The sequence below is a fragment of the Manis pentadactyla genome, chromosome 3, assembly GCF_030020395.1.
Source record: "Manis pentadactyla isolate mManPen7 chromosome 3, mManPen7.hap1, whole genome shotgun sequence".
Lineage (NCBI taxonomy): Eukaryota > Metazoa > Chordata > Mammalia > Pholidota > Manidae > Manis > Manis pentadactyla.
This window is the reverse complement of record NC_080021.1, coordinates 203191075-203213212: the sequence shown is the minus strand read 5'-3', so window position 1 is coordinate 203213212 and position 22138 is coordinate 203191075. Positions and strand designations below refer to the sequence as shown.

At 42.1% G+C, this 22138-nt stretch overlaps 1 long non-coding RNA gene across 3 annotated transcripts in view; it reads right to left on the bottom strand.

Annotated features, from left to right (window-relative positions):
* Positions 1-243: 243 nt before the first annotated feature.
* The window catches only part of LOC118927395 (uncharacterized), a 53673-nt gene continuing 31778 nt past the window's right edge, over positions 244-22138 (bottom strand). For all 3 annotated transcript variants that reach the window (XR_008996611.1, XR_008996610.1, XR_008996609.1), the window contains 2 exons: positions 4885-5017; positions 244-553 (listed from right to left, as the gene is read on the bottom strand). This is a non-coding gene — a long non-coding RNA (uncharacterized LOC118927395). The remainder of the gene's footprint in view (positions 554-4884; positions 5018-22138) is intronic.

Genomic DNA, 22138 nt, shown 5'->3' with positions numbered 1-22138 from the left:
CCTTAAGGCGCCTTGCTGAGCAGCCACTGATGCACTCCGAGGTTTGGATGACACCATCGTAAGAGGTATTGGAACCGACTGGTACTGTACTCCTTAGAATGGTGGCTTCTTTACAAAGGAAAAAGAACTATTCCCACTGAGAAGATTTCACAAGTTGCTTTGATTACCTGTGTAACTTGTCATGTTCTGATTATTTGTTTTCATGCCTGACATTCCCATGTGAAGGGCTGGCTACTCCTTCAGAACGGGGACTCTGACTTAATCATCTCCATGTCCCCACAGAGTGCCACAAAGTTGGCACATGGTCTCGTTTTTAGTAAAGGCATGTCAGTTATCTGCTGCTACATGACAAACTGCTCCAAAGCTTTGTGGCTTAAAGTGACAACCATTTATTCAGCTCACAATTCTGCAAGTCAGCAATTTACGGCAGGCATAGCTGGGCGGCTCCTCTGGTTTCTGCTGGTCTCGCTCATGAGATTGTAGTTCCCTGTGTTCGGCTAGGCAGCTCTGCGCTGAGGGTGGCTGTCCACACGGGACCCTCCACCTGTATACTCTGGTCCAGTTTTGTTCCCATGGCATGAGAGGGATGCAAGAGTAATAAGTAAGAGAGAAACATGCAAAACTTCTTACAGCCTAGACTGCAGACTGGCACAGTATAACTTCTGTCTCATTCTGTTGGATGAATCCAGATACCTGGGCAGCCCAGATAAAAAGCGTGGTGAAACACATTATCCTCCTGATGAGAGAGCTCCAGTGGTACAATGCCATGGATGCAGACCATGTATTCAACCTACCTCAACATATTTGTAATGAATGAAATGCATGGCATATCCAGTTACAATATATGATCTATTTTCTCACTAAAATTAATGCTCCCTTCATAAATAACTTAGCTTCTAACCTGGAAGAAGGAGATGGAGGTCACCAACTCACTGACAGTGTGAGATGGCCCACATTCTGCACTCAGGAAGGGCCAGACATGGGACACAAAGGGGTTGATGTTCTAACTTAGAATACTGAAGTTCATGAGTTTGCTTTGGTTTGGTTTTTCCCTTGGGGAAAGGGCACTCTCCTGACCTAATTTTCTGCACAGATCTAAGTTAATGATACCAATTCTCTGCTTATCCTGAGAGGCAGTGTAGGGCGTGGTTTGGTGAAAGAGCTTATGTTCTGAATTAGGACAGACAGAGTTTCAAAGTCTGGCTCCTGCATGTTCTAGTCATATGACCTAGTGTTTGTTTGTTTCTTCATCTGTAAAATAAGCATTAATAATAGTAACTGTGCATGTCTGTTGTGATTGGTATCACAACAAATGAAATGGTATGTACATAACAATTAACACAGTGCCTGATACCATGTAGGTGAAAATAAATATCGGCCTCCTTCAGTCTTTTCTTCCCTTAGCCTCTGCATTGTGGGAGGGTGTTTTCTCAGAAATCTGAGGCAGGAAAATGCTTCTTGAACATCGATATAAAACATTGTTCTCAGAAATGCTCAAATCTGATGATCAAGATCAGACATCGCTTTTACTTGCAAGTTAGAGTAAGTTAAGAAATTTAACTGAGCTGCAGTTTAACAAGTATTGCAAATTAAAACAAGTGTGATTCATATCTATCAGGCATGTGATTAATAAAACATGTGGCTTCAAAGAAATCTATGCAGGAGTCTGCTTTAGGCTTTACTTTAAGTTCGTCCCTATAGTTGCAAAGATGATAGAGGAAAATGTTTGAGAATCAAACACAGGGCGATACCTGCCTAGGGTCCAACTTGCCACTCGGGATTCCTCCAGATGTTGATTTCCCTATTTCCATACCCGCAATTAAAAAGTCCCTCAGTTTTTTTCTATCTCTCCTCGTCCTTCATTTCTGAAAAGACTGGCTGACATAATTTACGCTTTCTTCTATTCAGTGTTCCATCTTCCAGCTGAACCTCCCCCACACTCCCACTCACACCCAATACTTACTTTTTCCCCCTCTTCCCACATTCCAGAAAATTACAGTGTGATTTGTTCAACCTTTAGTAAGCTTTGACCACATGAACATTGTTCCTCAAAGGGCCTGACAGAAGGGGAATCTGCCAGTCTGTGATGACTCCTCCTGCCTCGCAGAGCTCCGGCTTTCCAACAGAGCTGTCTACTTCTCACAGGCCATTAATGTTCAGTCCAAACCCCCAGACGTCAGTGCAGATCCATCTCAATAACTATGATCACTGCAGACATAGCACCCATCAAGTCCAAGGCTTTTCAACACAATGAGGTCACCAGAGACTAAAAGAACTAGACAAGTAATTCAGTTTTAAATCCACTCAAATAGACACCTGTCCAGAGCAAAGAGGTTCTGAAATCAAACAGGCAACATGGGGCTGTGGTTACAAGCTCTGCACCAGGACTCAGAACCTCACTAGCCCCATACTCTGCCAGCTAGCTATATGGCCTAGAGTAGTCACTTCATTTCTCTGCACCTCAGTTTCCTTTCTTGTGCAATGCAGAGGACAATGCTCTCTACCTTACAAGATTGTGGGGATTATGTGAGTTTATCATGTAAAATGTTTCAAAGGTACTGGCTTTCATTAAGGTCTGCAGTTCTGATTGGTTGCTGTGTGACCTTGGGCAGCTTAACAAACCGTATTGCATCTCAGTCTACAAATCTCTAAGATGGAATAGTAACATTTGCTTCAAGAGATTACTGCAAGGATTCAAGGTCTGTTAAATGACCAGCAGGCCAGTCAGAGAATAGCAGCGGCTCTTATTAGCAATAGCAGTAATTGTCATCACCATGAGGTCAGTTATGAGGATGATGATTGCCTGAGGCAAGTGAGTTCTTTTAAATATGAAATCACATTTGAAAATCAGATCTTATGGATCTAGTACAGAGAGAGAACAGCCATGTGAAGTGAGGGCATTGGAGTTGACAAACTGGATTTGGGTTGCTAGATCCACCACCTAACAGGAGCAAGACAGTGAACACATTATTTGACTTCTCTTTGTTTCCTTTCTTCATTGGACAGGCTGGAAAAATACCACCTACCTTGCAAGACTGTTGATTAAATGGGATGCTACATAAAGTACTTGGCATGTTAGAGCTCAATAAATGTCAGCTATTCTAAATCAAAGGTCAAAGATGTAAAAAATGACCCATAATTTTTATTAATATGAAACGAAGTGAAAAAATAAACCTGTTCTATTCTTGTGAGCTCAGCTCCAGCTAAGTTAATGAAGATGGAAGAGAAAAGAGGAATGAGGGTTCAAGGGACCGAGGACGCAGAATGTGCAGGGAGTCTCGCTGAGGTTAGCTATAAGGAATTTGTGGTTTGATTCAAAGACATCAGTTTTATGAGGTTTGAGGGCCTTTTTCAAAAGGAAAAACAGATGTATCAATGGAAAGTTTATGCCAACAGTGCCATCCTCAACAAATGCTACTTTGAGTCTAATCCTGTTATACTGGGGAGGAGTGTAACGGAGAGGGATCCTGGGTTGTTTTATACAAATCAGTTGGCCCTGTCTTGTAGACCCTCCAGGATATTCTCAAATGGGTCGTGGTTCTGTAAGCAAAGAGCCCCAGAACCACGAGCAGAGGAATGATTTCAATACAGCCCAGAAGGCAGTGGGAATTCCCATCTCAAACTCCTACTTTAACTCTTTAAAGAAAACCAGGTTTTCTTCCCCAGGAGTCTAGCAGCTCCAGGCCCAAGGCTCTCCCAACATAGCCAACAGAGATGACTTACTTCCCTACACCCTCTGCTCCCTTGATGCTAAGTTCTTGGGAAATTCATGAGATAACAAATAGCATTTAAGTTAAATTTCTTTGCCACCTAGACTGCAAAGACAATGAATTTTCCAGTGAGTTTATCAGATTTAACTGGCAAGCCTCATGAAAAGGCTTAGAATTGGAAATTTAGAATACATAAGGAAAAATCATGACAAAATCAACAATACAAATGCATATAGCTTGGGTGACGACTGTGAGAAGTGGTACCTGGCATTTTCCATGTACCATCTAACCAAATCATGATAACAAGTTAGGCATTATCTCCATTTCATTTATCAGGAAAGGTTATTCCAGGGAGATCAGGTGGTTCACTCAAGTCCAAGTTTGGATCTCAGTCTGTGTTCTTGTCATTATACCAGCATTCCTCTGTATGTGGTATGTTTAGCACCAATTATATGTGAGATATTAGGTGAGACATGGAAAGATGTATTTCCACTTTCATGATGATGTGTAAATTGAATGCGTATCATAATTGACAGGCATATCAGAGTTGTGGTTTTGTGAAACTAATTGCTTAGGATGAAGCTACTTTTTACCAGAGTCTATTTAAAGAAGAATATTCAGAATTTGAAACAGATATGGAAAAAGTGGTAAAGAATGAGCAAAGTGCAGGAAATGCTGTTCTAGGCCAGGCTGCACCCTGTCTTTTGTATGGAATGGCCACAGGCTAGAACAAGTAGGATCTTCAGGAAGCCTTCTCCCAGCCCTGTCAGCCACTCCCCTGACATCTGCCAGCTCCTAATGACCCCATCATCCTCTCAGTACCCAGAGCTGGAAATCCTGAAATCAGCCCTTGTCCTAATGCCCCTAGCTACTTTAGTTTGGGCTGCGACAGCAATCTAACACAGACCTGATGGCTTATAAACAACACAAATGTACTTCTCACAGTTCTGGAGACTGAAAGTCTGAGTGGGGTGCCAGTATGGTCAGGTTCTGATGAGAGACCTCCTCTGAGTTAACCGTTAATATTTCTTTCTGTACCTAAAACATTATACCAAATGTTTTTATATATATATACTTCCGCTTAATCTTGACAATAGTATATAAAATAGTGATTATCATTATCTTCCATTTTACAGATAAGGAAACAGGTACTTGGAAAAGTTGCATGACTTACCCAAGGTCCAGAACTAGCAGCTGTAAAGGAAAGAAGTACATCTGGTTCAGTCTGATCTCAGCATCTCTGCTATTCAATGCTAGGCTACAGCTCAGCCTTGGAGTTCTTGGGGAAAGCCCACTGTTTCATATCCCTAGGAACATTATAGCCAAGAACCAAGCCATGATAGAGGACCAGGAGAAACTGAAAAAGCTGGGGAGGACAGGATTCTGGAAGAGAGGGGACACAAGGACACTAGGAGAAAAAGTGAGGCACAAAGTGAGTGCAGATGGCTTGAGGATGGTGGGAACAGGGTGGGCCAACAGCGATATATGCTGTGCTCCTTCTTCTGCAGGGCCCTAGACATACTTTCTGGAAAGGGGTCAATTCTTAAAGGGGCTGCATGCAGGTAGACAGCCAGGTGAGTGTAGTCAGGACCTAAGACTAAATTCTTGTATCTTTAAATCCATCCTTCTGTCACCACCTCTTAGGGACACTCATCAAGGCTGCTGTGACCACTTCTCTCACCTCACTTGAAGGCAAAGAGACAAAATAAAAAAAGATCCAGAGAGAAGGTGATATGGCATGGTGACTAAGAAGGCTGACTCTGATATCCAAATCAGTAGTTGAAATATTAATGCCTAGTGTGATAGCATTAGGACGTGGGGCCTTTGGGAGGTGTTTGGCTCAGGAGAGTGGAACCTTCATGAATGGGATTAGTGCTCTATAGAAGAGGCTCCAGAGAGCGCCCTAGCCTTTCCACTGTGTGAGGACACAGCAGAAGTGTAGGGAGGGCCTGGCTGCAGCCTGGAAGAGCACCTTCACCAGAACTCCGCCATGCTGGCACCCTGATCCTGGACTCCCAGAATTTAGACATGGGAGAAATAAACCTGGTTGCTTATGAGTCATCCAGTCTCTGGTATTCTGTAATAGCAGCCCCAAAACTAAGATACTTTCCTTAGGCTTCTTCTTATTTATCCCCGCTCCCATCTTGCTGCCTAGACTATGAGTTTGGAATACGAATTTGAAGGCCACATTTAGGGATGATTGGAAAGACTGAATTCCTGAGGAGAGGAATTACAGTAGTCCACTATAGTAGTCCTGGACCACGTAACTCCAGACTTTTACATGAAAAATAAACTTCTGTCATTTTAAAAATAGCATTAATTTGGAGTTTTCCATTACTAGCAGTCAAACCTAATCCTGAATGATAGGGCACTCTTTGGCTTAAAACCTACCAATGATTCCCAATCGCTCTCAGGAAAAAAAATCCCAACCCCCTTAGCAAAACATTCAAGGTCCTTATAACCTGTATATTTAGTGTCACATTTGAAGCTTCCTCTTCACGTTTTAACAAGCTGCCAATACCTAACGACCTGTATTTCTGTAAGTATTAGCAACTCCTTTAAACTGTTTGCATCCCTATACATACTGTCAACTTCCGCTTTGAATGTCAATTTCCCTTGACAGAGAAGTGTCACTTCCTCTGACAACCCATCTTGCCCCTTGAGCAAACTTGTGTGCTCCTTCGGCTCTATTCCAGTCGTACCTCATCAGTCATCCCTTTAACGTCACTTCACTAAGTCACCTTAATGTCACTAAGAGCTTGTATTTCTGACTCCACCACCAGAGTGTGTTCCCAGAGGAATGGAGTAATGGCATGTGCATTTCTGAAATGACATATGCTTCAAGCCATGAAATAGATGCTCAAAAAGTTCCTTTCAAGTGAATACATGTTGATCACCCAGCCATCTTCCACTGTTTATGTCAAGTGCCTAAACGTGACTTTGTTGATTCCTTCAAACTAAGCCTTTGGAGTCTATCTTGATGTGAATCTAGGCTGTGCCACCTATAAACTCTGTGACTTTGGCCAACTTTCATTCCATTTCTGAGTATCAGTTTCTTTTCCTTTTAAAATAGGATTTGGGGGTTATTATGTATAATACAATACATAGAATATCTAGCCTGACCTAATATGAAACCCCCAGTAAGGGGTGCTAATTTTTGCTATTCCCTAGAAACGTTTGCATGGCTTAGAGAAATCACCCCTAAAGCCACCAGGATTCAAAACAAGAGAGACATGATGTAACACATGCAGAAGCTCACCAGAAAGCCAGTGGCACAGGCAGCCTTACGTGATGAAACGAGTGCTGGCCTGAGCACTGTGACCTCTAATAAAGCCCTGACTGAGCCACTAGATTGCTCTGAGATCATGAGGAGGTCAGTTCACCCCCAGATCTTATTAGTTTTGCCGTGTGTATAGAGTTGAAAGTACTCAGATGATGTCAAAGGACCTGTCTGAGTATCTATCCTAAGTTTGAGTAGCACTTCCTGTGGCCCAACTTCACCATTCTTATCCCACTGGCCCATGCACATCTTGCCCTTAGACGGACTGCTCTGAGCAACCTCCCCACATCCTCCACCTACTCACCCACTGTTTTATGGGAGGAGGATGAGTTGGTTGCACCTTCAGACTTTGGCCTGATGATAGATGTTTGTGCAGAGCGGCTGATTGGTTTCATATGGCCACACAATCCAGCAGCTGAGGACATCTGCTCACACTTAGCACACAGGCATTTTCCACAGTCAGGAGTCAGTGTGCTCCTGGATGAGCAGGGCTTAGCCCCTCTGGGCTGCATAAGTAGGGGACTTAAACTTGTGTCCTTGTCTCCTATGTCAGGAAGAATTACCAGGACATGAAATAATTGAGGTAAGAATCAACACTGGCATCTCTATATGTACAGATTGCCTAGGAAAATGGGGCACTTGGGCAAGAAACGACATTTACACTGATGAGGATGATTAAGGGAGACCCTGAGGGATGCTTTGTTCCCAGAGGGAGATCCAGGCCCTGGGGATATCGATCCACATAGAAAGGGGTAACTGTCTCCGAAATAGTGTCAGCATATGGCCTATGCTCCTCCTGGAAAGGGACTGCTCACTCTAAGGATGCCTCCCCAAAGCCCTGGATTTCTGCTCCACTGTAGTCGACAACATGCATAGCGGAAGGAGCACTGGTCTTGGAATTATTTGGCCCAGGTCAGTTTTCTGAGCCTTCCATTCACTCTCTGTGTCCCTGAGCAAGTCCTGCTGCTTCTCTGAGCAGCAACCACTTCATCCCCAAAAATTGGCCACTTGGGATCAAATAAGACTCTCTGTGCAAGTGTTTTGTCTAATGTGAAATGTTATCCAGATGTCAGGAACTATGTTACTATCCAAAAAGCTCAAGATCATAGAGATGGAAGTAAATGGGTTTTATTCTACCAGCCAGAACAGAAATTGTTCTACAGATCCTCTGAGACATGGTTGTCCACTTTTCACATCAGTGTGTCATCTCCAGAGGTAGATGGCCACAGCCTTGCAGAAAAATCAGTTCTGTTCTCTCTGAGCTTTTGTGGTCATAAAGTTCTGCCAAAGCCCACCCCCTTCCCATCACGGGGGATCCCCTGGTCTACTTTCTCTCCTCTGGAACCAAGGGAACAAATGTGCTTCCTTCTTCACAAGAAACACCTGGAAATAGTGAAACAGCGACAGGAGACAAAAGGCATAGGCTTACTGCCAAGTCATTCCGGGTTCACATCCTACTTTTCTATTCTTCACGTGTGTGACTTTGAGAGTGTGGAATAAACTCACTCAACCTCAGTGTTCCCATCCACAAAGGGGGACAGTAATACTGAACAGTGAGGGGATGGTAAAGATTGAGTCCGGTGATGTATAGAGAGCCTGATGTGTCTCAGAGAGTGAAGCCCCAAGAAGCATGAACTAGTAATTGCCTTTATTGACCTACTTTGCTGTCATTATAGGTATTCCTCCTATTTAACACAGGTGGTAAATGTTCAAATGGTCCCTTCAACAACTTGGTTTGGGTTGTTAACAAATCCACTCCTCGAGCGCTTACTGAGCATCTTCTGTCCCGGGCACTGTTAAGGATTCAGAGCAGAAGTGTTCCCTTCCTGAACAAGGAACAATGTCAGACTATGGTCGTGTTTCCACAGTAATCAGTGTATGATAGAAATTTATTCGTAGCTTAGAAGTATTCTGCTCCAGCAAATCCCTGTACACTGACATCAACTCCATTCATGTTCCGGGACCCAATTCCAGTGTGCGTTGATACCAGAGTTGGGGAGGTTTTCCCACACACAACATCAAGCAACCTGTTCACACCAGCAGGGTGTCTGAGAACTCAACTCAATTCTGACACTATCTACCCAGAGACAGCACCAGACTCCCCATGTTAAGGGAAAAGTCCTACGTAGACTGCCCTCCAGGTCCCCACTCCAGACACCACTTGCAAGCCCCAGGCTGTTTTCTGTGCTTCTGACCATCTGGCTATACAGATTGGAGGTTCCAACACCCTCCCCCTTAGGTTTGATTAATTTGCTAGAGAAGCACACAGAACTCACTAAAACACTTAGGTTTACCAGTTTAACAAATGATACTGTAAAGGATACAAGTTAGCAGCCAGATGAACAGTTACATACGTCAAGGTCCCAAATAAAGGAGCTTCTGTCCTTGTGAAGCTCATGGAACACAGGGCCTAGATCTGTGGCAGGTGGAGGCATTCTAGCTCCCCAGGCATGGAACCTCTTTCTTGGACAGGGAAACAGGATGCAAGAAAGCAGAATGCTCTTATGGGTTTTTGTGGGGGCTTCATTGCATAGTCATGGTTGACCAAGTCATTGGTTATTGACTGATTTAACCTCCAGCCCCTGCCCTCTCCCATTCCAGGGGTTGGGGGCTGGGGCCTGGGGCCTGGGGCCTGGGGCTGTAAGTTCCCACCCTCTGACTACTTGGTTTGACCTCCTGGCAACCAGCCCCTACACTTGGATGGGTCCAAAAGTCTTCTTATTAACATAACAAGATACCCCTTCACCTTTATGGAGCTGAAGCATTTTCAGGAATTCTGGATGAAGGCCAAATACATCTGAGAAATATATATCTGGTCATCTGAATGACCAAATTTATATTTCTTATAAATCATTATATCACAAGTTTAAAAACCTTCTAGTTTTTGAAGTTTTTACCCCCTTTTCCTTTTAATATTATCTGCAAGATTTCATGTCAAGATTATTTGTTTGATCTAGAAAGTGTCCATGAAAGGGCTACTCACACCTTTAGGACCAACATACAAAGAATTAAATGGCTTCCCCAAACTCCACACCTGTGATACTTTCCTCTAGGCCTTACTCTACTGGAGTAGATACTCATTGGGGAAGTTTGCCACATGATAATTATTGCTTAAGAGCTCAAAGCAACTTCCAAAATGTTGGCCATGTGTTTCCAACGGTTTCTCATAGGTACTAGCATCAAATCCAGGTTCACTCCAATGGTGCCCAGACCTCTCATAACCTTGCCTTGCGTACTTCTGAGCCTCACTGCTGACCACTCGTTCCCACTCTATACGCACCCTCACCATTGACCAAATACGTCGTCTGGATTCCAGCTGTTCCAACTTCCCCCAGTGTCCCAAGTGGGCCTGCTCTTCTGTGCCTCTGTGCCTACACACAGGCTCGTACAATTTCCTTTTCTTGGAAAACCTCTTTTCACCTTCTCTGCCTGCACCACTCCACACATTCTTCTTCAGAAATAAGCATGATCATCAACGTTTATGAGAAACTGTCCTCAAGCACCCTAATTGTATTTGAGATCCTTCCCCGTGACAGCACATCTGATCCTTACCACCATCTGGCATTAACTCCATTTTTGTGTGTGTGTGTGTGTAATTTCCTATTTGTCTGTTTGTCACTGAGCTTTTTAGGAACAGAGGTCATGCCTTACCTCTGTGTCACTCACAGTATTCCATAAATGCCTTCCGTATAGATGGACAGAAGCAGGGATAGATTGCACGAGCAGTGTCCAGAACAACAAGTAGAAAACACATCTTTCTTCTCTGAATAACAATTGCATAAGCCTATTAAATCATCTAGTACCCTCTGAAATACCTTGGCCATAGCCATAAAGAGGCCCAAAATGCTTGGAATTGACCTGTAAATTGTCCAGTTTAATCCTGAATAGTTTACTCCACTTGACAGCCATAAAAAAGAATTGTTAGGCCTTTTAATTTTTCATTCATGTATCAACATTACAGACTCAACATGACAGATGGTCCATTGCTACTCACCTTATATTGTAACAGCTAATCCTAACCACACTCAGAAGTTCTGCTCTAGATTAAATCTTTTCAAGCAATAGAAATTCTCTTGGGAATAAGAAAAAGAAGAGAGAGAGAGAGAGAGAGAGAGAGAGAGAGAGAGAGAGAGAGAATGAAATGTAGAAAGAGAGAGAGAGAAAAGTATGGCTTAAGCTTCAATCTTTTGTGGGGATACAGTTGTCCAGACCCAGTGGTAGCTAACCTCCAACATTTGGGCTTCCCTGGGCATTCGTATTAGCTACTGCTGGGCTCATTAATTTCCCTCACTCTTTTGTAGAGGTCTGCTTTTGAATGAGCCAAAAGAATATGCTCCTTTAAATGCCGTAATGGTCTCTCCAGGTGTAACTGATTCCTGGTGTATTGACACCAAAGGCTGAATTTCTCCATGTGTCAAACACACAGGAGTTTCCATCCAGCTACGTCCTTTCTTTGGAGTCTCCAAACCTAACAGAATTTTATTAACCTGAGTGCTCCAAAGCCTCTTGTTTACACAGCCTAGGCTGGCTTTTTCTTGCTGTCTCTGGTCTAAGAAAGGATTTGACCAACAAACACACAAATACACACATAAAAGTCATGTTGTTTTTCAAGCCACCCCATGAAGATAATCACATTTTCCTGTACTTTGAAAATGCTAATTACGAAGCTCTCAAAGCTGCAGAGCACAGAGTTGATGGCTGCTTCTTCATCAATCCATGCCTTTGCTCATAAAGGTGTCCTCTGTACATGGCAACTAGTCTAAAAGAGCCCCCCTTCACCCTCTATCCCTTGTCCCTTCAGTTTGCATTGTTGCACTTACTAAACCAAGATCCATGAGTGTGAGAACTTAGACAGTTGTGTTTATTGTCATCTGTCTTAAGAGCCCAGAATTCCTAGCACATAGTAGCTGTTGGATGGATAGGTAACAGATGGAAATCCACATCTGACTTTGATGTGCTTGTGTACTTATAAGCTGTGTGGCCTTGGAAATGAGACTTCCTGCTTCCGTACCTCGGCTTCCTCATCTCAGTTCTCCAGAACTCACAGGCGTCCACAGTGGGTGCCAGGAGGGAGAGGAAGGACTCAGAGAGGAGATCTGAGTGTCGCTGGTCAAGCTGGCTTCTCCTGTTCACACTGACCTCACCTCCCGGACTCTCTCCACCCTCACCCGTCACACAGACCATCTTCCCGATGCCGGAACACACCAACATCTTGTCCACCTCAGAGGCTGGCATGAGACAGTCTTAACACCTCTTCTTCCCAGGCAAATTCACTGGAGAAATAGAGGCCCTCGCTGCATATCCTATCTGAAGACCTCCATTCCCTCACTATTCTCTTTCTCAACACTTTGTCTCCTGTTGTTAACAGAATCATTTTACAGTTAATGTTTTCCCCCACAAGACTGTAAGCCTCAGGACAGGAGGCATGTATGTCTTACCCAACTGTTTTGTATCCCAAGGACCTACAGCCATGCCTGGAACATAACAGACATTCAATAAAAATCAGTTGAATTAATAAATGTTTCTGAAGATGATCATAACTACCTTGTAAAATTGCCTGAAAATTTAAACAAAATCATTTAGAGTTGAGGAAACCACAGAGATACCATCCGTGAGAAGTGAATTTCTCAGCAGCGTGGGTGGAACGTAACGTAGTATGTGTTTAACAAATGCTGGCTGTTATGAATATATTACTCTTTTTATTATTATCATTTCTTTGTAAATGTCCCTAGTTACATTTAATTATTTAACTCAAATAACTATTTGTATTTGAAATTTAAAATAGTACATTGAGAATGGCAGTCTCAAATGTTTTGCTATTCTGGAGTTAGACTGCTTCTGGATAAAAGCTATATAATCAAGTAGTTGAATAAAAACTGTACTTTAGGATTGGGCCTGAATTTAATGACTTAACCCCTTGCTCTGATCTATGTTGAGATAAACTTGTGTGCAACAAAGTGGTGTGAACTAGCTTTTCTACCCCAAATTGATGAAAAACATTACAGTGCATTTTAACCCACTCTTACACTCTTCCAGTATACTCTCAACTGATGAAGTGTCAGATCAAACCAGAAAGATCACCAAAGCAGAAACAGCCCCTGGAGTGCTGTCCTGGGTCCTAGCGTCTGACTTGGGTTCTGGGGTAGCTGTGCTCACTGACCCCACATTCTCGCATCTCCGTGCTTCTGCAGGGCATGTCCCCTGGCTGGTGATACATGAGCCCTGCCTTTGCTCGTGGGGTGACACTGTCTCGGGCCAGCCACTTTGCTTTGCTGACTCACTGGGTCTGACACTGGGCAGAGCAGATCCGTGTGCTGATTCCAGAAAGTAATGAGGAGACTGTACTGCTGCCAGGGAAGACCTGTGCTGTGGGTGCAGAAGGAGAGGAAGGGCCCAGAGAGATGTGAATGTCCCTCTGACTGCACAAGTTAGCATTTGACAGCCTCAGTCCCTCTATCATTAGGCCAACTTGCAGAGTTTTGTGAACAAATTATAAAATGGATTCAAGTGTGAAACCTGAAGTAAGTCCTTAGTCACCAGATCTCTGCTTGCCTGGAGTGTAATTGGTTTCCAAACACGAGGGGAGGTGGAGCAGTGGGGGGAATCCTTGTAACAGTTTAAAATTAACAAGAGAAAGAAATCAAAATGGGCTTTCTTTGCAAACTGTGACTTCATTTATGGTATCAGCTAGTCCCGTATTTGCTAATGACTCACTTGCACCCTTCCTTGGCCCTGGCTGTGCCTCAGTCCCTCCTCTGAAAGTTTGAGATCAGAACCTTCTAGGTGTTGTGTTCCAGGTGATCTTGGGTACTCTTGGGTACCAGGACCTGTAAAATGTCTTAAGAAAATAGAATTAACCACTAGCACTGGTGGTCTGTATTTAAGTAGGACAAAGGACACGCTGGAAAAGCAGGAGTATTTTTAGATCTAGAAATGGCCACAAAACTCTTAGTCAAAATGCTTTAACATGTTTGCTTTCCATCTACTCTCAATGTTTTGTCACCCAATACTCCTAAAATTCTACTCCCCTAGGTAGAGAATCACAAGACTATGCACTCCTGTTCATCAAAATAAACTTTTCTCTTTTTTTTCCTGGACAAAGGCAAGATGTATGCAGACGAAAAAGTATTTTTTAATAGAAATTGAAAAACATCCTACTACCAAGTTGTGAGGTAGGGGAGTTGGCCAAGGAGTTGAAGAGACAGATGTGTATTTCCCTTGAATACTACATTTTAGCATCTCTGTGGGGGCTGGAGCATTGCCTGGGGTGCATCTGCAGCCGCAGGAGTATTAGAGGATGCGTGTGTGTTCCTAAGCTGCAAATTTGATCTGAGTTGCAGGAGCCTCTAGGATGCACAGGTAGCCGCTTCTCTAGCCTCGTTTGTCCTGGCAACTGCTTGTTGACCAGCCTGACTCTGCTGTCAGCTTCTCATATTCCTCAAAGATCCTTGCCTTATAACCACTCTCCAGGCCTCCAAACCATCCCTGATGCTGCCATGCCTCCCTTTCTTCAGGCCCTGACGTGCCTGAAGTTGCTCAGGGATCTAGCTGGGATACAAATCCCACATGTGAAGAGGCTGGGGAATCGATTCTGTGGAGGCAACGAGGGCAGTGGAGGGACTGCAGGGTCCAGAGACCCAGATTCTAACCTCGGCTCTGTTAACCACTAGCTGAGGGATTGCGGTGCCTTTTGTCCCTTCTCAGGGCTTCATCTTCCTAAAACATCAGTTTAGAGATGATGATCCTTGGACAGGCCTACTCTCTCAGTTGCCACAAGAGCTGATAAATGGGACAGGGCTTTATAAAAGATACATCTTTTAATAATGATGTACCTTTTAATAATGAAAGATGTACCTTTTAATAATGAAAAGGTATTATATTAGTAGTAACACTTAAAAATTGGGACAGGCTATTTTATAGGACTTTATCCAAAGTGATCTTACTTTATACAAATAGAAATTATGCTCTATCTTAGGATTTTTTTTTTCTTTTTTGGAAAAAAGCACATAGATTTTAGCCAATTTTTCCAAAAGAAAACAGCATTCCTTTGCAGAACTGTGAGATGGTTTGGGGGCATAGAGAAAGAAGAGGGCATTTTAACATCAAATCTCACTGTGAGAAATGTATTCCCTGCTCCGTTTCCTTTCAATTCTTTAGTTACTTCAAGGAGAAAGGCTCAGTTTGGTGCAGCTTGCCTCTAACATCCCTTAAACTCTTGTTCATCTCCCATATTTACAAAACAACAAGATGCCTTAGGCTTAGGGCTTTCTGCAGACAACTTTATCTAGTTAAAATTAGACTGAAAAGGAGATCAAATTTTGAGTTATCTATTTTTAGACTAATGATGCTTTCTGTCCATTTACAGCAGAGAAACGTTTCCTTTTAAAATAAATTGATGTAATTTAAAAGAATAAACCATTTAAAGAAATGCATTCGTATGTAATACGACTTTGCAGCAACATGGATGGATCTTGAGGGCATTATGCTTAGTGAAATCAGCCAGAGAAAGACAAATGCCACATGATATCACTTCTATGTAGAATCTGAAAAGCAGTATCAGAAAGTCAAACTCATAGAAACAGAGACCAGAAACGTAGTTTGCAGAGGCTGGGGGTGGGTGGAAAATAGGGAGAAGTTGGTCAAAGGTATAAACTTCCAGCTATAAAATGAGTAAAATCTGGGCATCTAATGTAAAACATGGTGGCTTAAATTGACAATTTAATTGAAATTTGCTAAGCGAGTAGAACATAAATGTTGTTGCCAAAAAAGAAAGAACTAATAATATATGAGGTGATGGTTATGTTAATTAACTAACTAAATGATCAGATGGTGAGAATCCTTTTACAATGTATTCATACATCAGATCACCAAGATGCACACATTCAATATCTTACAATTTCATTAGTCAATTATGCCTCAGTAAAGCTGAAAGAAATATGGAATAGAATTGAAGGTAGGCAGAAATGGCAATAATCATGATTTGGTATTATATTGCTGTGTAAAAAAATCATGCAAAGCTTCATGGTTTAAGCAATGATAAATGTTTTTCTCTCTCACAGTGCTGCTAGGTTAGGAACTGGAGGGTGGTCCTGGCTCAGGGTCTCTCATGAGGTTGCAGGCAAGCTGGAGGCAGTGCTACAGTCATCTGGAGACTTAGCTGGGGCCAGAGGGTCTGCTTCCCAGGCAGTTCACTCACATGGCCAGCAGGTTGGTGCTGGTATTCCTCACCACGTGGGCCTCTCTGCAGCACTGAGTGTCCTCATGACCCGGCTACTTGCGTAGCCCCAGAACAAGTGACACTGCACTGTCACTTCTGTAATATTTGATTACTCACATAAATCAGCCTGTTCTGTGTGGCAGGGTACCACACGAGCAAGGGAACACAAAATGATGAGAATCATCTTAGGGACGGGCTACCACACAGTGACAGCACCTGTGACTGAAGTTTGAGAAACGTTGATCAAATCTAAAATTACAACTCTACAGAAAGGACCTCAGAGGAAGGAGGCAATGCAACCACACCCGGACAAGCATTTTTGGCAGAGCAAAGGTTAGGATTAAGAGCACCTGGTCTGCAGCACAGTGTAATTCCTGCCAGATTGCCAATGCTGGCACACTGACTTCGGCCTTTTAAACTTTAGGAGAAACACAGCCCTGTCTCAGCGCAAGACTTAGCCTCCCCAGCCGTCAACAGCAAGCTGATGCTGCAGCCAATTGCTAGAGTCTCAGAATCCCTATCTGGGCCTGGGTGCAGGCCTGTTAGCTGATTATGAAGACAGATAATAAATCTCAGGTGAAAGATCCCTCACCCATGACTCACTGGAAGGTTGCAAACTGATTGTCCACAGGCTGTGTTCAGCCCACAGGCATGGCTGCTTGGGCCCAACAAGACATTGTTAGTTTGTTTTATTTTTTGATGAGTTGCTAATTAGGTGTAAACTCAGGATATTTCACATAAAAATCTTGAGAGAGGGTTTCCCTTGAAATCACCCGAAGTGCTGACAATGCCCAGTCTGTTTTCCTACACCATGCGCATGAGCTAGACTCATGTTTTGGCTGCACAAGATCCCTTGTTCACCAGGGTCCCTACCACACCTCTCTGCTTTCTCAAATTCCCTTCTTATTCTCCACAAGCTATTAACTGACTGCCCTTCGCTTACTCCAGTTCTCCCACTGAGAGATGGGTGAGATGAAGATTTGACAGCTGGGGGCTTACTTGTGTTGAATGACTTTCTCAAGACCGCCTGGCTGGTGAGTGGAAGGGCAGAGACCATAGCGGGTGACTGGGCTACCCAAGCTGGCACTCTTCCCAAAACACTCCTCTGCTTCTTTCACAAATAGGCTTAAAATAACCACAGAATATTCTGGACTGCTCGGTTAATGTGACTCTCTCCACTGGCCTTTTAGCATGTGTACAGCAGAACAGGGGATATACCAGGAACTGCAGAGCTGAATGCCAACCCATTACCATGGTACGAAACAGAAAATTTTAGTGTGTGCTTATCTCCTTCTTAAGGCAGGGCAGCAAATGAAGGAGGGTGAACAGAGAGAATACAAGGATAAAACCACTCAAGTCCTGGAGAAAGATTGGCAACAATCCCCAAGCATCACAGATTTCAGCCTATCCAACTACCCGCCTCATCTTAAATCTTTCAATTTACCATTTATTATTACTAAAAATAAATTATATTAAATCTTTCAAGGAAGTTTCTTGCTTCCCCATTTCCTGACCTTTATGAAGTCACCATCTTGGCCTACACATGAAAGGCAAGTGTTTTAACTAAACTGCATATAAAAATGGTGGAGAAGAGGGAATGAGAGAGATTTTTGGCATGCTGAAGGCTCCCACTGAGGGATAATCTTAAGAAACCAGGCTCAACAGCTGCTCTGATGATCAATATATAGCATTCAGATCCCCCAGCCCAACTGGCTTCAGCCAAGGTCATGGGCTTTTGTCCAAATGCACTGAACCACATCTGCTTCAGGGGGCCTGCTTGGGGGCCGTAGGGGGTGGCTTCGCTTCCTAGATCAGCTTTCCCTTGCAAATCTCCAAGGATCAGTGAGTTGAGGAGGCAGGGATGCACTCTAAAGAGCCCCACAGAGCCACGAGCCAGGGCAGCCCTGGAGAGTCTGTGTGCTGCTCCCCAGCAGCCGGAGTGGTGGTGAAGGGATGTCCTTGTCACCGAGCACTGGGCACTCTGACTCGGCCCCCTCTGGAGCTCCCAGTTCCACATTGCCACCTCACTACCTCCTCTGCTCTCACACCAGGAAGCTCCGGGTTTCCCTGGTGGAATTCAAGGCTGAGCCCTGGGGACTTGTCAGCTACCCACGATGCAGATAGAGGGAGTCTTGCTTCCTTGTCATATACAAGTCAGGGCTACCTCTTGACAGCATCTCCTTTCATTCATTCCTTCTCCTAATATTTTCTGAGACATTTGTGTCAAAAGTGCTCAGTGTAGTGGTTAAGGACTGAGCAAGTGAAGCATGAGCCCTACTCCCAGGAAGCTTCTGTCCAGGACAGACTGATGACAAAGTGGTTGCAAGGAAATGAGATAAGCATTACCTAATGGAAAATGGGATGGGAGAATGGAAGTACATAGAAAGAGAAACAGGCAGGAAGTGACATTAGGGGGAAATGAGAAAAGTCAGGATGATAAGTATAAACAAGACAGAGCAGTGAAAGAGTACCAGATGGAGAAAGAGCCTGAGTTAACCTGGTGGGGAAAGGAAGCAGGTGTATTCAGGGAATTAAAAGCAACTCCATACAAACGGGACAGACGCCAGGTGAATAAAGGTCTTAAAATGTCTGGCAATGTGTTTTCAACTCGTTCAATGGGAAGGCAATAAAACATTACCAACAGGGGGATGACATGCAGAGAGCTGGAGTTGAGGGAATATCATTAATCCTGCCAAGTAGGAAACAAAACACATAGCTGACCTCAAACACCATAAACAGCTCTGTGGATGAGAAACAGAGTAAAACAAGGTAAGGAATGGACTAAAGCTACAGGCCTCTGGGCCCCCAGTCTAACACAGGCACAGGCACTCAGGATTTCTGCTCCTATAGGAAGAACAGGGAATCAAGTTTGACATGAAGCAAAGCTGAAGACTCAAGTTAGGCTCCCTGCTGAGAATCAGGGGAGAGTGAGATCCCCTGTTACTAAGAAGAGACTGAAAATTAAATGCTGATGTGACCACTGTCTGGGGCTATGGCCACCTGACAAAATAGGCCAGTGTATGAGGATCCATCCTTGCAGACAGGAGTCCAGTTGAACCACACCATACGGTCCCTGAAATAACTGGATCAAAATATCCCCACCATGTCCCTGGAGCAGGAACTGACTCAAACAGTTGACATAAAACACAGTTCTGGATAGCAAACCTAAAGTCCATTAGAAGAAAACATCACAAATCTTCTAGAGAAGGTGGAAATATATCAGAAACAAACAGAACTCCTTCTCCATAAAATAATCCTGCAAAACAAAATTACAAAACACGTGAAGAAGCCAATCTTAAACAAAGAAAACTTACCATCCAAACAAACAGCAAAACCAAAACCAAATAAAAATTTAAAATAACATCAAGCCATATAAAACTCAAGAATCAAAACAATAATCAGGAGATAAATAAACTATTAGCAAAAGAAAATTTTCTAGTCTAGTAAAAGATGTTCAGTAAGTAAGGTTGTAATTCTCAATAAGATAATAAAGAACAAGAGATTGTGGTCCAAAAGTAGGTAAGTGGCAGCAGGAACAGTGAATAGAAAAACAATCTAATGCAAAAAATTATTAAAAAGTAATAATAATTAAAATGATATTTAGGAACTCAATATAAGATGAATCTATATCAGAACAGAAGAGTAGCAAAAAGGAAGAGAGAAAAAAACAAGTTAATTTTAAGATAATGTCTTTCATCAAATTCAAGGCACCAGCAATTTAAAAATGCATCCTTTTGCATGTACCATTTAAAAGGGAAAACTATGCTGTGGTGGTGACCTTTTGATGTATCAGCTTGGCTAGGCTGAAGTAGTCTCCAGATAGTCAATCAAACACTAATCTACATGCTGTTGTGAAGGAACTTAGCAGATTGTAAGAAGACTAATAAGAAAGTATTGTACCACAGTTTGAATAGCAGCTGGGTCAGTAATGGTTCATCCAAGGAAACAGAATGTGTAGAACATATATGTTTGTATGATTTTATATATACTGTTCTGTTTCTTTGATTGAACTATATATATATGGATATTAACAAAGAGAGTGAAATATATGCAACATTGATGAATTTCACAAGGTAGTCATGAGCCAAAGAAGACACAAAAGAACACAGTTCAAAGACAAGCAAAAGTAATCCATGGGGTTGGAAGGCAGGAGAGCAGTTTCCCGAGGTAATGGATGGAGTTATGGAAGGAATACTAGCAGGCTCTGGTTTGCTGTTCATGTTCCATATTTTCATTTGGGAAGAAATGAAACAGGTTACAGAGTGTGATCACTTTGAGAAAATGCATTGATCTGTACACTTAGAGTGTGTACACTTTTAAGTGAGTATGTTATTCTTCAAAAAAAGTGATTCCTTAAAAATGCTATTGGTTCACACACGGTGTTCTGAGGCTCAGATGACTGCTGCTGTTGGAACTAAGTCATCTCTGTTTTTGTTTGGGGCTCTGCTCTTTAAGAAACCTAAAAGGCAATCATGTGTCTTCTCTTCTCATTGTACTTTAAGATGTTGCCTTTGTAAATGTGTCTAATGTGACATGAGAAGACCAAAGATTGTGGATTTAATTATGCATTTTCAAATATACTGCTTATTGCATATCTTATGATATATTTAGAGACTATAATTCCTTTTTGTGGCTTTTATGGTCACTAGTTACTGTTGGAAATTATGCCAAAGAACCTCTAAACTACAAAGAAATTTAAAACCAACAATAAAGAATACAGTTTTTAAAACATATGTTTGGAAAATTTAAAACTACCCCTAAATATCAGAACTTCTGAGTTGCCAGAATAAAAACAGTACTTAGATGAAAATTTATTCCCTAAAGCACATTTATTAATAAAAAAAAGTAAGACTGAAAATAAATGGCTATAGCATTCAACTCAAGAAAGTTGAGGAGAAAGGAACAATAAACATTAAAAGAAAGGAGGGAAGTAAACAACTGATACTACGACAGAAAGAGAAAAGAAAGAAGTGAAAGAGATTAGCAAACAAAACCAAACTCTGGTTTTATAAAAAGATTCATAAAATAAATAAAACCCCAGCAAGAATGAACTAGGAAAAATAAAAGATTACAAATAAAAAATAGAGTGACAGAGTGGGGATGTAAATAAAGATGAAGAATATTTTTAAATCACAGGAAATTAATATAAAATGTATGCTGATTTTGGTGGATTTTTCAATTTTACATATTTTCCAAATAACACAAATTTGAAAATGTGGCAGAAATAAGATTTTCTGGAACTCTTAGAAACTGGAACTCTTATCAAAATGGACTCAAGTACAACTCAAAATCCTGCACAAAATTAGAGATTAGAGGAGCTTAACTGGTAGTCACTGTTTTCATACCAAAAAGAAACCATGCCCAGTTGAACTCACAGTCACTTTTTACTAATCTTCAAGAAACAAGTAATTCTTCTATTGTTCAAAATGTAAAATGGCAGTGTAAGAATAAAATATACAGATCAATTTCACTAATAAATGGAGATGCAAAACTATAATTAAAACATTTAAAAATATATGGTATAGCAACACCACCATCAACAATAACAGTAATAGTGAAGTGTCACATCCAGATTTATGCCTATTGCTGGCTCAGGAATGCAATGGTATTTCAGTGGCATGTAATCTATCAATTTAATTTACCATTTTGGCATGTTTAAAAAAACATATCATCTCTTGTTAGGTGAAAACAAAACATTTGATGCAATTCAACCTTTACTAAGAACTTTAGGATAAGTAGGAATATAAAGAAGTTTCCTCGGTTATATAAGGAGTCCATCAAAAAATGCAATAGATAGCATAATTTTCTTCATCATAATCAAATACTTAGGGAGCATTTAACCTGTGGTAGTTTCTAAATATTACAAATATAGACTCCATATATTACACATATAGAGAAGGTATATATATCTATATAGATACATACATACAT